At 38.3% G+C, this 14,412-nt stretch overlaps 1 protein-coding gene and 1 pseudogene across 1 annotated transcript in view; one reads left to right on the forward strand and one right to left on the reverse strand.

Annotated features, from left to right (window-relative positions):
* The window catches only part of SNX24 (sorting nexin 24), a 160,588-nt gene that overhangs the window by 36,018 nt on the left and 110,158 nt on the right, over positions 1-14,412 (reverse strand). The gene's annotated exons all lie outside the window — the stretch shown is intronic.
* LOC132423335 (coiled-coil-helix-coiled-coil-helix domain-containing protein 2 pseudogene) lies at positions 11,939-12,712 on the forward strand (annotated as a pseudogene).

The raw sequence follows: 14,412 nt of genomic DNA on the forward strand, positions 1-14,412 counted from the left end.
GGGTGGGCTGAGCTACAGTTAGGAGATGCTGGGGGAGGCCAGATGGGTGGCATGCAGGACTGGTAACCAGGTGTGGAGAAATAAATTAGTACCCTAAAAGCTGTAACAGAAAGTAAAATGGGATGGGATAATGGTCAACTAAAGTGCATTAGGGTTTGAGAATATTACATCTGGGTGTGGAGAACTGAGAAAGGACCCATAAAGAGGAGGTACTGGAAATGAGCTTTGTGGGATGTGTTGGTAAACAGAGATGAGAAAAGGGGGTGTACCAGGCGCAGGGTACGGTAAACACAAGAGCCAAGACAAGGGGCAGTTAGTAGGCTAGTGTGGCTGTCACGTAAGCTCCGTGCAGAGTAAGGCTGCCATTCTGAACTCCTGGCGTAAGAACATCACAATTTAGTAGCTGACAAGGAGCCATGAAATAATTTCTTGGTAGGTGGGTATCATGATTAGAGACGAAGCTGAGAAGAAATATTTACCCAGAAACTACGCAGAGTAGCCAGAGCTCCTGAGGAAACTACCGTGACGATCTTGGAGAAAAGGAGCAAAGCACAAACAGTGAAAATGGCAGTGGGGATGACAAGCAAAGTACTCCTCTGACTGATCACGAATAGCTTCCAGGACACAGTCCTGGGACTGTTCTTAGTGAAAGGGTGATTTCATAAAGGAACCTAAGAATGGCCCAAATTATTCCAAAACAGTATGAGAGGCTCTGTGGAGAAAGTCTCCAACAGCGGGATGACAAGGCAAAGAACAGTAACACCTGAAATAAGCTCAAGAGCATCCTGGGTATGATGCTGCTGAGTTCGGTTGTGCGCGTGGAATGTAAGGAAGGAGGGGAGTCTCCTATCACGAATGGTTTGAAATCGTAGCAGAGACAGATGATCAGAGCTCCAACATCCTATCCTCTGTTCAGATGTTGTGACCCTTTCCTCCTACCCAGGTGGATGAGGGAGACAACGGGGAGAATTCAATTTATTGGTGTGCCTGCTGCCTAAAAGGCACTCTGGGACAAGAGGCAACGACTAGCCTTCTCGAATCACTACGAGGGGTGGGGAACACAGGAAATGGGATAAAAGCCACAATTACCCACCGAGGAAGAGGGCATCCCCTGTGGAAAAACTCATTCTGTAAATCAGAACAAGATAAAGTAGAGAAGGCAAAGCCACAGAATGTTTTAAAAAGCTTCAGACTTTCTTTAGACCTTAACTCCAACCATCAGAACCACAATTCCCTCGGCTTCCGGTGTGTGGAGGTGAGCCTCTTCATCCAGCCTGAAATCCACCCACCATCTACACCCCACAAGCAAAATGGGAGTTTGCCAAATTCTGCATTGAGAACGACCTTTTAAAATAAATAATTTTAGAAATAGAGCACTTTATCTAATACACTACAAGGAAGTACCATAGGAAGAATATTAAAAAAAAAGTTCTAAACACATTTTACTTACTTAAAACACATTGGCATGAATGGAACAGGGACTTCCAGTGACATGGAGCAGTGCCTTAGGGCAATGCCTCCCGAACGTTTTTTATCGTACACGTCTCAAATGATAAAGGGCTGAGGTCTCACCCTAAAAAATACTTATTTAATTGTACCTGATGTAAAGGTACTACTGTATTAATTATGTACTATTTAAAACATACACAAGGGAAATTTTAAAGTAATATAAAGATGAACTAATATTTAAAACAAATTTTCCTTTGTTGTATTTATTAATGATACAAAGAACATTTCTGTTCTTATTAAAAATTCCAGATAATGGTATTTCAACATGAGAGTAACGTGATTGACTATGCTCTCTTAGGTTGGAACACAGTGATTTTTCTCCGTTGTGTTCAAGAGTGACTGAAAATTCTATTTCATAATATTTGGTTTTAATGACTGCTATTGTAGAAAACAGTATCTCAGAAAGACAAATAGATCCAACAGCTGTACTTACTGAATCCTAATACTAATTTTTCCAATTCCATTCTCCAATAACACTAAGACTTTTCAATGAAATGCGGCCAGGAAATCTTTCCTGGTGTCACACAGTTGTTCTTACAGAACAACTGGAAAACGTTGCGTTTAGAAAAAATCTGGGTCCAAGACCCACTGAAACTCTTCTTGTGAAAGATGTTGAACAGGTTAGAAAATGCCCTTTCCAAGTTTTAAGGGAGCTAGAGAGAATTTCAGGTTATACACATTAATTCTGGCAACAAAATCCCACAATGATAGAAAAGTTTTCAAACATCCAATTTTATTATGTTCCCTCCCAGGCTTGTGTTCTTTCACAAGCCACCTTCCTTCCCACCTGGTGTTCCAAGGGCCTTCTGTCTGAAGGGCCAGGTTAAGGGAGGGCTGCAGAGCTTGCAGGAACAGAAGCAGCACTGGCGCCAGTGCTGCCATTTTCCTGCTGTTCGCCATGCACCTGGGCTAGCATCTTCTAGCTTTGTCTTCCATCTGTGGTTTCTTTCTAGGGCTCTTATTAAGCTACTTGAGCCTTCTGTGAGATTTAGCTGAAAGTAGGTAATATACCCCATAAATCCACCTAATCGGGCACTGCAAACTGCAACAGACTAGAATGTTCAAGCAAGCGAGGGCACCAGAGTCAGGCGTCTGGTTGTGGACCCCAGGCTGACTTATGTTTGGACTCACAAGAGGGCCAGTATCGGTCTGTACAGCACTTTTTTTTGTCCTCTTGGCTGTGCTGCATGGCTCGTAGGATCTTAGTTCCCTAACTAGGGATTGAACCTGGGCCCAGGCAGTGAAAGCGCTGAGTCCTAACCACTGGACCACCAGGTAATTCCCTGTACAGCAATATTAATAAAGCTTAAACTTACTTCTTTATCAGATTTTTAAAAATCAATATAATTGCAAGTTGCATGACTGCTTCCTGCATCCCAGTGGATCATCAGGTACACTCCACCTTGGAGACCTGCTACCGAGAATGCCACATGTATTGCTCCTCTAGGGACAAGACTCCCACCCCAGCCCTCCTCAGATCTCTCCCTTGACCAGCAGATTCTTTAAAAAGTTCAAGCCAAATTGCCTGCTGGTTGCTACTATTTTGTCTACTGAGGAAAACGGGGGTACTTTACAAATAGGCTTACACATGTCATCCTATACAAAACGGTCCGTATTTAAGCAGACTGACTTCAAATACCAGACGATGCTACTGAGCAAGGACGGTGGTGAGGACTGTGAAGTAATAAATGTAAAGTATGATGCAGAGTATCTGATCCTGAATAGGTCTTGAAAAAGTGTTTATTTTATGAATTACTGTAATGAATAAGGGAGTGAATGGATAAAAGATTTTACCAACACTTCCTAGTGACAACATTCTGTATCATTTTCAAAATTTCTGCCTTGTATGGCCTCCAAAAGCATTTTTAATTAGTCACGGTTTTAGCTGAATTGGTTAGATAGGTTCCTGAAAGAATATTTTCTAATTTAATTTTCATGGCTAAATAATTAAGATTAGGCATTAATCCCTGTGGCTCCTTGGAGTCCCAGGAATATTCTGGGATTTCAGAAAAATGAAGACAAACAAATGTGCCACATATAACCTGGATCTGAGGGAAAAAAATGATAGGTATTTTTTTATTGTATGCTATTCTATTTCAGGAACTGGATAATGCCTCATGTATTAATATACAATTAATATACAATTAATATTAATATACAATTAATATTAATATACAATATTAATATACAATTAATATACAATTGTATAATATTAATATACAATTAATATATAAAGATATACCTCTAATGAGGTATATCTTTTCATCCCTCTTTACAGAAAAGGTGACTAGTGCTCAGAGAATTTAATTAACTACCCTAGCTTACACAGCAGCAAGTAGAGATTCAGGACTCTGAACCCACATCCACCTGATGCCAGGCCACGCTCTTCATTCCAGCCCTCTGCTGTTACCCATCCACCCCAATCTGCTACCAGCCTCTAAGTCCAGGGGTCAACTATAGCCCGAGGGCCAAATCTGGCCTGCTGCCTGCTTTTACAAATAAAGTTTTATTGGAACACAGCCCCTGTCCTTGTTTTATACATCATCTACGGCAGCTTTCACACTACAGTGGCAGAGGTGAAGGGTGTGACAGCCTGTACAGTGTGTATTGTCTAAAATAGTTACTAGCTGTTGTTTTACAGAAAAAATTGTGTCGACTCTTGCCTAGTGTAGACACTCTTGTGTTTATAGCTCTATCCCTTCCTGTCAGAGGGACAATACACATTCCTCGTGTAATTCACTCCCTTTCACCTTCCAGAGTCAAAGGTAAACTTTGATTTAGAACATATCAAAAATCCTTTTCATATAACTTGAGATTTTGGAAAGCAAGTGGTTTGGGGTACAAAAAAATCATAAGCAATATGATATAACATTTAATCAATTTCCTTTTTCGACTGACCAGAAGATACAAGTGATACAAGATACAGTTACCACGCCAAAAATTGCCCCAAATCATGAATAAATGTTGGCTCACACTACCTGTTATAAGGAATCTGGAACTAAGGGCTCTCAATTAATCTACTCCGCTCTTTGACTGCTTATTTATCAGATCGGGAAAGATAGATTTAATACTGCTTGCTTAAAATAGGTCCCTTAATTGGAAACATCACAGCATTTAGCTCACTTTATACTCGAGCAATTAAGAACAATTTGGAAAAGTGTTGTTGATTTTTTTTTTTACACTATTGTCTCCTTGATTAGATTTCCGAAGACCCAGACAAAACAAATGACAATACTAGCTAGCACTACTGGTACAAATAAAAGCCCAACAGCCAGATTACTTACTGTGAGAAATGTGAGCCATCCTCATCCATTTCATCAGTGTCTCACGTTTATTTCCCTGTATCCTTGTCTCTTGTGTAGGTAAGTGGCAATACCTCTTATAAAAGGCATCATTTTGCACCTAGCTTTACACGATTATCTTTTCTCCAAATAAGCTAAATCAACAGAAGAAATTATTTTTCTTGATTAAGCACCCACATTTCTCTTGGGAGGGAACAAAACAAACAATTAATCTTTCCTGATTTGTTCTCAGAAGTCCCTGCCTCCTTAAACACAGGCTATCCAGGTACCTGTGGCAGCCAGTCGGCAGCAATTAGGCCTGAGCAGAAAATGAATGGACTCCAGGCTGAGGGCCTAATCTGCTGAGAGTCTGTGTGAGAGGGCAAGGTTTTACCAGGAAAATTCCCTTGTCGTTGGAACGCTGCTCAAAATTACTACCTGACTTCAGCATAATTAACCAGGCTTGGGAATTTATATGAACTAAGTAATTGGAAAGAATTAGCAAGAGATATGTACATTAATCTTTACCAGTTACACAGTGCTTAATGAAATTAAGGGTCTTGTGCTCATTCTTGCCTTGCTTAGTTTGCACACTTTCTACTTCACCTGTAGAACAAGGAAAATATGTCATATGAAGATTAAAAAAAATTTTTTTTAGGGGGAAACTAGAAATAATCCCAAAACTCAACAGTAGACTCTTGGTTAAATAAATTATAATGTATCCACAGGATAGGGTAAAATATTATGAAGCCTTTATTAAAATTGTTTCTAAAAAGAATCTTTATCTATTAGAGATACATACTGAAATATTTATAGATGAAACTATGATATCTTGGAGTTTTTTCAAAATAACATGGGAGAGTAGGATAAAATATAGATGAGACTGCCCCTGAGCTGATAATGGTTGATTATCAACCATGATGCTGGGTGATGAGTACTTGAGAGTTTATTACGTTATTCTGTCTGGTCTTTACATGCTGAAAATTTCCATAATAAAAGTTAAAACATTAAAAAAAAAAACCTTCTCTTAGAGGAATATTTAACACATGAAAAATGTTTGTGATATATTTTTAAAAGAGTTTATAAAGCATTATAGATGATGTAACAAGTATTTTAAAATATAAGATTAAAAATATGCATAGGAAGAAGACAAAGGAAGCACACTATAGTTTTGAGATGTCTAAATCAGGGCTTCTCATCCTTGCCAATGTTAACATTGTGGGCCAAATGCCTGTTTGCCTGGGGCTGTCCTGTGCACTGTAGGATGGTTAGCTTCCCTGAACTACTCGCTAGATGCTAGCAGCACCCGCATCCTCAGCTGTGGTAACCAAAAACGTCTCTGTGCATCACCAGATGTACACTGTGAGGTAAAATTGCCCCTGGTTCAGAACCAATGGTCTACGTGGAAGAATTACAGATAATTATTTTTATTCTTTTGTGTTTTTCAAAGTTGTTGAATATGAACATACGTGTAAATCAGAACAATAACAAAAAATACTGTAATATTAAAAATATATTAACCTGCAAGGAGAGAACTCTTGATGTCTGTGAATAGACTAAGATCAGAAAATAAATGGCCATAGAATAGATACATTATGATCTTCCTTTGATTAAACTACAGTCATCAAACTAAAAGTGAACCTCACTACAAAAGCCGGTTCTTTTAAAAATTCATGAATCGATCATATACAAATCTGATAAAATACAAAAATATCTCAAGAATGTCAGGCTTCCTAAAATCTTCTCTGAATAGAAAACTGCAGTAGTAAAGAGAGACTCAAGACCACTGTAGCTACCTTAAAGAAACTGATAGTCACAGAAATATAATGCTAGCTCAAGGTGTTAAGTTTTTGTCAGATAAAACCATCTACTTTTTAAGAGAAGTGTGAATGTGAAGAAAAAGTAATAGATTGTCTGTCTTTCTCTCCACATGCATGAAATGGCATCACCAACTATTGGATATCTGTTTCTAGAAGGGGCTTTGAGCTGGACTCCCAGAAATGAGGAAAGGTCTGTGTGTTCTCACCCATTCTTTTTCTAGAAACAGCATCAGCCCTGAGCCCTGCCAAAGAACAGCAGGCTCGAGAGGAAGACTCAACCCAAAACACTCATCTTATTAACCCAGCGCTCTAGTTTAGGGCACTGAACCTTAGTTAATGACTACTGAGAGTATTTTTTATATCAGTACAGACTGCCAAACCAGGTGGTCAACACCTGATAATTCATAGATTTATAACTCCCAAAGTTGTAAGTTTTAAGCCTGATCAAAGCTTTGGGGCCACGGAGCACTGGAACACGTATTTTCTTTCCATCTCCTTCTTTCACACAGGTTCCTCTCCATGAAATCATAAGCGTTTCTGAGGCTCCTAAAACTTCTCAATTTGCCATTACTGATCTCACCTCCACTGACCCATCTGACCTGTGAAGGCTCATTATCCACAGTTATGTAGGACAGGCTTCCACCCGGCTTATCCACGGAAGGTGAGCAAGAATGCATCATCAGAAAATTTTAAATACTGGTTTATTTTTTTGAAAGGAAAGTGTACTGTGATCTTTAAAGAAATAACATGTATGGCTTCAGAAACTTACATTTTTCTGCACTAAAAATTATTTTAAACAAAATATTATTTTGAGATCAATGGGAAGCAGGCAAATCACTGGGGAAAAAAGGCATTTGAAATTAAGCAGCACAATTCTCTATAATTAAAATGCAAAACCTTTAAAATATAGTATAATGAGAAGAAATATCATACATTGTCCTAAGTTATTAGAGTGTAATTAGGCTTCATAGAGTGTTTTCAACTTAGCACAAAAAACTCTCACATAACTACCATAAAACCTAAAAATCTCTAGCTTACTGCATACAAAAATGAAATTTAATAACAGAGACTTCTAAAGTTTTTTTTTTTCCTTCACATTTTGTCAATTACTTCACCAATTATGATGACAAACTTGTCTGCCAAATTCTGGATAAGTGGTTAGGGTTTTCCTGCATGAAAAACCAACCACTGAAACAAAGTTATAGGATTTCTAACCGAGGACAAGAGAAACATGTATGCACAACAGAATCTGAAAACACTTGCTAGCCATGATGGATTTAAGTTATTAACAGATCAAAAAGAGATGGATGGTGGTCTGCTTTTCTTAATCTACATCATCATCTAGATCTATTTAAAGATAAGTGGTGCACTAACAAACTTGGTTAAGGTTTCGATAAAATCAGTAAAAATAATCTGCTCCCGTTACATTGAGTCTGTATCAATCAATAAAATCACTTGTACAAGGAAAGTACTGTTAAGTACTGACAGTCCCAGCCATTAATATTATTTAACACACTGTTCACAATCTTCAACGAGAACAAAGAACAGTTCGTCTCATGTTACGAGCAGGACTTTCACAGATACTCTTACTTCTATAGGCTTCTACAGGGGTTTTATGAAATTCAAACTGTACATCCTTCAAAAAAATACATAAGGTCTTCCACCATCCATAGTGGGGCTACTTAAGGCCATAGATTTCAGGCTTGATTTTCTTCAGTTGTTGAGGATAATAAAAGCTCATTATTTATTTTTAAAAAATACGTAAGGTCCTGTTCTTCAGTTGCAGTTTAAGAGAGTCATTTATAAGAAGCAAAGCTGCCATTACATCATTTCTTAATCTGTGAATTAAACTCAAAATTCTAAGGACCTGGGCTATAAGGGGTAGGGTGGCCATCAGTTGGCACAGGGCTTCTCTGCTGTACTCCGAGTTTACTCAGCTTCCTTAAGGCCTTTACCGTGCCAACATTGGATTAAAAGAGAAATGTTCAATTAGTCCTCAGCCCGAGTTGAATGGCTAGGAACAGATATGCAGATGTATGACTTAAAAACCACAAAAATAAAAAGTGGAGAAAAAGAAAGAATTATTTTACATAACAGATTTTTTTTATCTTTATAGATATCTATGATTACATGAATAATAATAATGAGAAAACTCCTTTAAGAAGTAAAACTAACTTAGAGATTATTATAAATCTGACTGTTCTAAACTTAATCTTTGCAGTCCTGACTGCTCACAATCCCAGCAGTTTGATAAGTGGTGGTTTGCAATTTTGCTGACATGAACAAGAGGAAGCTCCTTCTCTGGTAAGTGGAAAATGAAAACATTAAAAACAGAATCTCAGTTCAGTATAATTTAGTCTGTTGTCCTCAGCTCAATTATGCCTACCCTACAATTCTCATGGAGTGATTCCAAAACAAAAACCAAAAAACTTTGGGGGTCTATATAGGACTCCCCAAAAGAATAAAAGGCCCCCCAAAAGAATACTAACTGCTGGTACTTTTTAAAGAAGTGAAGAAAAGGTGAAAATATATAAAGCCATAAAATGGCTTTTGGCCATAAAACAGATCCTTTTAGTAATTTAAGAGTAAAATGTCAAATTCATAAGTGGTTTACAGTTGTGAAAATTAAGTTCACAAATATACTCTAGTGTGGAAGTAAGAAAATATGGTTCACAAAATGTTTAAAGGCAACTAGTACAGAAACTGCTCATCAAGTGAAAGAGAGCACTTCTGAGAAGACACCACAGTGGTATTGGACATGCTGGCCTGAGGCTTCATGACCACCTGATTCTGGAGGTAACTGAGGCCTTGTCAATGTAGCAACAGGTGATGAGACAGCAAAGCAGCTGTTAACCCAACTTTTTTCAAAGGAAAACACTATTCCAGCATTTTAGAAGCAGTTTCTGCTGCATAATAGGGAAGAGGACCAAGTTACCACAGAATCTTGTCTTCGGTAAAGAAGCTCATGGAAATGAAAGATAACGGGCTGGAAAACATGCCCAGTGGAAGTCGGAAGGCAGCCTACTATGCAAGAAAATGTCTTCTGAGGCACAGGGGGGTGGTTAAAAAGAGTCAAAGGCAAACTGAAGAGACTATTATTCTGTGAACTCCATAACATTAAGCCTACATACAGGCTATATAATTAAAAAAATAAAAGTTTAGGTCATGATGCAACCTCTTTGGGGATTATCTTGTGGGAACACTGAAGGTCTATTCTACACCGCGTGTGTACAAGTGTAACAGCTGCATTTTATAAAGGTGCATGTTCCAGCTTGGCCTGAGTTGAAATGCACTATCTGTACCACTAGTCACTCTCCACCACAGGTGGACCCCACCAGAGGTTCCTGCATAACCACAATCTCACCCCTAAATGAACAGAATATAAAATCCATTTTGATTTGGGAAGCAAACACTGTCAAATAAAATCTTATAGTCAGTAAAATAATTAAACTTGTTTTCCAAACCTCTCTGTGTATGTTTGAAGAATGTGTTATAGGAAAGTATGTAGTCTCCAATGTAGATCCTGGCTAACTGTGAAGAGTAATTTAGCATTTAATACTTACTAAGGCTCAGATTATCCTGGAAAGGAATCATTAACATCCTAAAATCACATATCTCTGTCCTGTGGACACGCTGTGAACTCTGTAACTTTGAGCATCTGGTTTGGGAGTGTATGGACAAAGGAAATGAAGATAAAGCCTAAGGTTTGCTCAAGGTAGGGGGGTGTGGAGGATCTAAAAGATGTAAAGCTGCTTTCTCCCCAGGGAAGGGGAGAATGAGAAACAAATCCACTGTGAAGAATGGTCCTGTGGAGTAAAGGGGAGGAGAAGAAATGTCCTTTGAGAACTTATAACCACAGTTTGGCCCCTTCACAAGTTTGCATCTAAATTAATGCCTTCTGGCGGTCAAAAAAAACCCCTCAGCTATGAAGTCTCAGTAGACAATGCTCCTAGGTAACCAGCAAAGCAAAAAACACACACACAAACAAAAGACCCAAAAAAATCTCCACAAAACTCTATGTGTAAATTCAGTTAAGTCCTGGTCAGTAAAAAAGAAAAAAAATAAACCCAAAGATAAAGATACTCAGCCTAAAATATAAAAACCAAAAAAACAAACAAAAAAACCCCACAAAAAATTTAAAAACTACACACATATACTATGAAGAAACAAAGCACAATGAGCAAGAACCAGCAGAAACAGCAGTGAACTTAGACCTATGAAGATATCAGTTATTACATTATCAGACTCAAAAAAATCCTCAAAAATATTAATTAAAAATATCTACAAAAAATACACCTAGATACAGAATAACTATAGTAATAAAGTTCTACAGTGAAATGAAATAACACCAAAGATAAAAAGAAGATTCTAAATGAATCAGAGAAAAGTGACAGATTACTTTCAAAAGGCAGAGAGGTAGTTCTAACTATGAATAAGAATTGTTTTACCATACAATACTTTGCATAAAGAACCTGGACCACCTCATTTCACTAAAACAATGTGAACAGTATTCTTTCACTTATCCTGATGTTTCTGTACCAAGATTTATTTGACAAATGCTTTACTTTACTTGACAAAAGGGTATACAAAAATGACTAGAAGGAAACAGATAATACAGAAATTCTTTTTAATTTTATTGATTTAGTCATTCTAGTTGGTATTTGTAAATCTAAAAATGAAAATATTTTGCAATTATGTAGCAAAGATATTAACCACTGTCTCCTCAACAAAACTATTAACCATTCAGGTTTTGGACTTTAACAATGCATGTCCAAAGAAAAGAACCAGAAACAATGATACACTAGAACCTATTAGAGATGAATCTAAAATCTGGAATCAGTATCTACAAGATGGTTTATGTTTCATGTTCATGCATAGAAGCTGATGAGCAGTTAGGTGTACTGTCAAAGGATGCTGCCCTTTAAAAATCAGGAAAATATGGGCTAAGAATTTGGATTTGCTATGTTGAAATTCTGATAAAAATTCTAATGAAGTTGTCTTTCTTTTAATATGAATTGCTGTAAACTATTCATAAAATATCTTATAATCAGATAAAGCTAAACATGGTCCATTGAATTCAAATGATAGGTGGTGATGACCATTTATCCTGAGAAAATGAGAGTTAATGTGTCTAAAGAGATAAAATAGAGGTTTTAAAATATGAGCAAAAATAGAAGGACTATTAAAAGAAAAAACCCTAAAACCCAGTCAGATTAGGAAAAAAATAAAGCAAACAGAACTCACAGAAACAAAAAACCATAATATTAAAAAAAAACCCAAAAAAACAAAAACCATAATATTAAATTCAAAAATCAATGGATGGAGTGTTGCGTTTGTAGACCCTGCTTCATCCCGCGTTTACGATGCCTCGTGGAAGCCGAAGCCACACTTCCCGCGTAGCCCCTCCGGCCAGCCGGGCGCCTCAGATGAGAACTGCACCCAGGCCAGCGCCCGCAGCTCAGCCACCAGCAGTGGCTCCACCATCTGCTGTTGGCTCACCTGCTGCTGCTCCTCGGCAGCCAGGTCTGATGGCCCAGATGGCAACCACTGCAGCCGGTGTGGCTGTGGGTTCTGCTGTCGGCCACACTCTGGGTCATGCCATCACTGGTGGCTTCAGTGGAGGAAGTAATGCTGAGCCCTCAAGGCCTGACATCACTTACCAGGAGCCTCAGGGAACCCAGCTGGCACAGCAGCAGCAGAATGGCCCATGCCTTTTTGAGGTGAAACAGTTTTTGGAGTGTGCCCAGAACCAGGGTGACCTTAAGCTTTGTGAAGGTTTCAGTGAGGTGCCGAAACAGTGCAGACTGGCGAACGGGTTAGCTTAATCAAGAAGTTCCAGTTGAAGGTATGAAAAATCATCTCTCATGACCAGGTTGATTTAGCATTAAAAATATAATTGATAGTGAAGATATAAAGTGTGAAGCCACCAGTTAACCGCTCCTCAATCATTAGTAGCTTTTGTGCTTCAGGATTGCAGTGGAAGAGGGTATTCTCAGCATATAGAAGCTCCCTGAGATGATACTGAGTTTGGGGCTAGGTGAATGTTTGTGTGGCCTCTTAAACATGCTTTTGTTTGTGAATTAATTAGAATAAAGTGATTTTATTTCCAAAAAAAAAAAAAAAATCAATGGATGGACTTCTACTTCCAATAAGGTGGAGTGGATATACTTTTCCCCATTCTTCCTGCTAAGTATTGGGTTGGCCAAAAAGTTCATTCGGGTTTTTCCGTGACATCTTTTTGGCCAACCCAATATAATTAAACCACTGCACATTGTATATAAAACAAACATAAAAAGATTATGAAAGGTTGAAGGAAGAAAGGAGACCTTCCAGGACTGAGGAATGACACAGTGGTGAGCTTTAGCTTTCCTGGGTTTTCATTTTGCCTCATATATCTTGACTTGGAGAAGCAAAAGCTAACAACCAGGAAATACCAACAGATGCAGACAAATAAGGCCCCAATAAAATCATGTTTCCTTTAGCAAAAGGACCATAAAAGAGGTAGCCTAGCAAGAAAGAAAACGCTCCAACCCTAAACCACTCTATTCCAGCCAAACACCACAGGAGAAACTGTGGCCCACCTCTACTCACACCAGCAAAGTCCTGTGGGAAGCCTAGACTTCAACCCTTCTGAGGCTGGTAATGAAGAACCCAGCACTGGTGTGGTGTCAGAGAAAGCCAAGAAAGCAGCCAGGACTTTCATCCCCACCTGCCAGTAATGTGCCCCCACCTACAGGGTCAGTGGAGACCATGTGGGGAGCTGGAACTCCCATCCTCACAGCAGTAATGAGTAGCACCCCTCCCAACCCAGCTGTCAGTGATGTTAGGTAGGGAACCTGGTCTTCCATCTTCACATGGTTGAAACAAGGTGGAATCCCCTGCCTTGACTGAGCAGTGTCAGAGAAAGCCAGCTAAAACAGAAGGTTTAAATAAGATCCAGAGTCTCATAACACAATACAAAAATGTCTAGAATTCAATCAGAATCATTCATCATATCAAAAATCTGGAAGATCTCAAACTGAATGAAAAAGTCAATCATGCCAATATTGAGATGACAGAGATATGTTAAAATTATCTGATAATGGTTTTAAGGCAGCCATGATAAAAATGTTTCAAGAGTAATCATAAACATATTTGAAACAAAAGGAAAAAATAGAAAAATTCAACAAAGAAATAAAAAGTCTCAGTTCCCTGGTGGTCTAGTGGTTAGGATTTGGCACTTTCACTGCCATGGCTTGGGTTCAATCCCTGGTCAGCGAACTGAGAGCCCACAAGCTGTGTGGTGTGGCCAAAAAAAAAAAAAAAAGAAAAGAAATATAAAGTCTCAGCAAAAAATAAAAGCTATAAAGAAGAATCAAATGAGGATTTTAGAGTTGAAAAATACAGTAACATAAAGAAAAGGCTCAGTAAAAGGGTTCAGTGCCAGAATGGAAGGAACAGAGGAGAATCAGTGAACTGGAAGATAGAACAACAGAAATTATCTAATCTGACCAATGGAGAGAAACAGTAAAAATAAATTAAAAAAGGCTTAGGCCCTTGTGACACTATAATAAAAAATCTAACATTTCCATTATTGGAGTACTGGAAGGAAAGGAGAAAGAGGAAGGGGCTGAAAAAAATACCCAAAGAAATAATGGCTAAAAGCTTCCAAATGTAGCAAAAGAGATAAACCTACTGATTCAAGAAGTTGGGAGAACTCCAAACAGGAAAAACTTAAAAGAAACGCAAACCAAGACACATCATAATTAAACTTCTGAAAACCAATAACAAAGATAAAATCTTGAAAACTGGAATTTTATTTT

The sequence above is a fragment of the Delphinus delphis genome, chromosome 3, assembly GCF_949987515.2.
Source record: "Delphinus delphis chromosome 3, mDelDel1.2, whole genome shotgun sequence".
NCBI lineage: Eukaryota > Metazoa > Chordata > Mammalia > Artiodactyla > Delphinidae > Delphinus > Delphinus delphis.